The following is a 4,235-nucleotide window of genomic DNA, read 5'->3' on the forward strand; positions in this document are numbered from 1 at the left end:
CAGCTGCCACCCTCACAGGAGAGGGGTGTGAGATCATACCCTGTCTTTGGCCACAAGAGCTGAGCACTCTTAAGGGACACAGGACCCATGGTCTGCACACACCTGTACTCGCTAGAGCCTGACTCTGGACCCCTGAGCTCCCTTGGTGTCAGCACCAAAAGAGACACTGCAAAGGGAAACTCTCCTCATTGCACTGGGGGCATCCAGGGAGCTCAGACTAGCGGGCTCGGAGGTTCTCCCATCTCTGCTGATGAAGGGGGAAGCCTGGCTTCCTGCTTCAACACGGTCTCTTGATCAGATTCAAATGAGAGATTCCTGAGGACAAGTGGCACGAAGCAAGATATTTATTTCTTTTAGGAGAAAGTAACAGAGAAAAGTAAGTAAGACAGACAGACATGAGCAACACCTAGCTATGTTGCCAAATACCCTGGGAATGAGGAGCAGATGCACATGGGAGAGTTATTGGTGCTGACATTGCACCTACTGAACCAGTTTCCTCAGTGCGTCTTTGAGCTCCTTGTTCCTCATGCTGTAGATGAGGGGGTTCACTGTTGGAGGCACCACTGAGTACAGAACAGTCACCACCAGATCCAGAGCTGGGGAGGAGAGGGAGGGTGGCTTCAGGTAGGCAAATGCAAGAGTGCTGATAAACAGGGAGACCACAGCCAGGTGCGGAAGGCACATGGAAAAGGCTTTGTGTTGTCCCTGCGCAGAGGGGATCCTCAGCACAGCAGTGAAGATCTGCACGTAGGACAGCACAATGAAAACAAAGCACCCAAAGTCTAAACAAAGACTAACCACAATAAGCCCAGCTTCCCTGAGGTAGGAGTCTGCGCAGGAGAGCTTGAGGATCTGGGGAATCTCACAGAAGAACTGCTCCACAACATTGCCTTGGCAGAGTGGTATTGAAAATGTGTTAGCAGTGTGCATCACAGCATTGAGAAAACCACTGGCCCAGGCAGCTGCTGCCATTTTGACACAAGCTCTGCCGCCCACAAGGGTTCCGTAGTGCAGGGGTCTGCAGATTGCCACAAAGCGGTCATAGGCCGTGACTGTTAGAAGAAAATACTCTCCTGCAAGCAAGAACACAACCAGGAAGACCTGGGCAGCACATCCTGAGTAGGAAATGGCCCTGGTGTCCCACAGAGAATTGGACATGGATTTGGGGACAGTGATGGAGATGGAACCAATGTCGAGGAGGGAGAGGTTGAGGAGGAAGAAGTACATGGGGGTGTGGAGGTGGTGGTCACAGGCTACAGCTGTGATGATGAGGCCGTTGCCCAGGAGGGCAGCCAGGTAGATGCCCAGGAAGAGCGAGAAGTGCAAGAGCTGCAGCTCCTGTGTGTCTGCAAATGCCAGGAGGAGGAACTCATTGAGGGAGCTGCTGTTGGACATTGTGCTATCTCCGGGCATGGGGGACTGTCCAAGGAAGAAAAGACATTGAGAGGTTAGAAGAGACTTTTCAAGTAAAAAAATCCCCCAAATGTTCCAGTTCTCATGCAACCCCCCACTTTGCCTCTCTCTTTACGGAGAGGATCTGTGCGCAGCTCCCTTGCTTGAGCTCCACTTTGCACTGGCAGAGTGTGTTACGAGGAGCAGGGACTTCTGCCCATGAGCTCCACAGGAGTCAGTCCGGCTGTACAGTGGTGGGATACATGGGAATGGGGGTGACTAGCTCTGACATTTACAGTTCCTCTCAGGTGAAATCCACTGGGCATGTGGAAGGGCTTTTCAGCATCTGCACCACCACTTCTAAAGAATGAGGTTGGAGGAACAGAGTTCACGGGATTTTTTAAAACTGTTTATTTTCTTTGAGATGCCCCTGTCACCCCTGGGCAGTGATCCTCAAAGGCAGAAATTCTCAGCATTTCTACTGTGCACCCTGAGAAAAATGGATTCCCTGTCACTTGGTGCAGAGTGAGGACAGCTTGTTTGTCTATTAGCCTGGTTCCCAGCTGTCCTTTGCTCGCACCTCTTGGAGCTGGGGGATGATCACTCCCATATGTTGCCCTAAAAAGAAACCAGCCCCTGCTGAGAGCAGACGAGTCCAGTTTCAAAACTGCAGATCTCCAACCATCTCTCCCTTTCTCAGGGCACCAGAGGGAGGTCTCCACACTCTCCTTCTAGCCAGGGACACACAGGGCTCTTTTCAGATGCCTATATACAGTTTCCCAACACCATTTCCATACTCTCAGCATCTCTGCAGATTCCTCACGGGTCTCTTGGACATCACAGAGATGCTATGAGGCAGCAGTGCCCTTCTGGAGGGCAGCTCAAAGTCTGCCAGGACATGACATGGAAATGGTCAAAGGACATTAAGGACTGAAGATGGGCTCTCCTTAAGGGAGAGTCAGCTCAATTCCCAATCCCACAGACTGCATTTACTGCAACCACCGAGGCTAGAAGGGGGCTGCAGACACCTCACTCCCAAGCAGACCCCTCTCTTGCACAACTCACAGGGCAGGTGTCTGAACTGCAGCTGAAAACCCTGAATCCCAGGGAGCCCGAGAGAAGAACAGGAGCAGCATGGAGGGGAGGGGAAACAAGGAGCAACACCATGATCCTGCTGCCAAGAGAGGCAAGGAGAGGCAGATGGGCACTTGGGAAAGCCCTCACCTTACCCAGATGGGCATGCTGCCTCACAGACGGTGACATCGCAGGGCAGTTGCTGTCAGCAGCTTTGTTGGGCATCAGTAAATGGGCCCATGGCAGGAGAGATACTCCTCTCCTCTGCTGGAAGTCTGGCTGCAGAGGAGGCAGCTCATGACTTGCACTCCATGGATGTCAGGGCAGAGGCTCTGTGGGTGGAAGAGAAAACACGGGGGGCTTGCTGAGAGGAAGGTGTCAGCATTGAAAGGACTGACCATGACTTGCCTAAATCCATCCTCCCATGATGATTCTGTTAGCAGTTCTCTCTCTTTTCCTGCCCATCTCTGCTGCCTGGAGCCGTCCCTGCTGCCTGGAGTTCTTACTCTGTCCCAACATCTCTCCCCTGTCAGTGCTCACAGACCCCATCCCACCCTCCGTGTGCTCAGTTCTGCCCTCAGAAACCTCCCAGATCAGGGCACTGTCCAGGGGCATCTCTGTGTATGCACATCCTAAGGAACAGGTCACCTAAAGTCCTGTGAGGCCACAAAGGTGATGTTGATGCTGTCTGTAGGCTAAGGTAGGGATGAAGCAGCTTGATGAGGTTTCTCAAAGACCTATTAATCTCTCAGAGTGAAGGTTTCGGAGTCCCAGTTCCTTGACAAACAGAAAACTTGTTCCTTCATTCTGCCTGCCAAAAATAGGAAACTGAAAGTGCAGACACCCGAAGGAAAGCTCCTTCACTTGCAAGTAGCCCTTCTCTTGATCTTCCTCTTGAAAACACCCCTCAGACATGGCATGTGCATGAGCTAGAGCTGTGAGCAGCCTTGACCCATGCAGCACCCTCTCAGCAGGAGAATGTACCCGCCCTGCTGGGGGTCGCTCCTCTCACCCTGAGCTTCTCCCCACAGTGTTATGGGGAGCTCTCTGGGCAGCCTGAGTGCTGACCCTTGCAGGCAGCAGAGTCACTGCCCAGATGCTGCTCTGAATTACAGCCCTGGGCACACCTGGTTGCACTCCCTGACTTCACACCCCTGCAGCCATCCCTGCGAGAATGGAGCAGCATGCCCTGTCCTTCTGACCTTGTAGCAGGGAATCCCTACTCTGAAGTATCTCCTCCACTGCCTATGCGTTGGAGGAGCTAGGAGAGCGATCCTTAAAAAGCCTATCAGTTATGGGATGAGATGGGTTTAGAAGACCCCTGCAGGAACCTCACTAGCATTGCCCTGCAACCAGAGACATACCGTGCAAAAGGCTGTGAAGATTTCTCCCACAAGGAGAGCTCCTCTGTCCCACTCCACACTGCCTTTCACTTCTCTCTGCCTTCTCTCATCTCATGGCAGCAGCAGCAGGCAGTGCCCAGAGCCCTGCTGTTCTTTGCAGAGGAGTGCTCCTGCACACAGCTGTCTTCAGCAGTGCTGCCAGGTTGCCAGGCACTCCCTCCATCCCAGGAGCCTGGCCCCTCTCAGCTGAAGTTCTGCCTTTCTCTGTCTCTTGTGCCCCGTCCTCCTGGGAAATGTTCCCTGAAGTAAACTAAAATAATCACCCTTGGTCCCTCTCTAAGCACTCAAGGAAGACTGATTCCGGCATTACAATTTGTCTCATCAGAGAATGGTTATCTGCAAGAGGTGGAGATGTCCCACTCTGGA

The sequence above is a fragment of the Apteryx mantelli genome, unplaced genomic scaffold (genome assembly GCF_036417845.1).
Source record: "Apteryx mantelli isolate bAptMan1 unplaced genomic scaffold, bAptMan1.hap1 HAP1_SCAFFOLD_20, whole genome shotgun sequence".
Lineage (NCBI taxonomy): Eukaryota > Metazoa > Chordata > Aves > Apterygiformes > Apterygidae > Apteryx > Apteryx mantelli.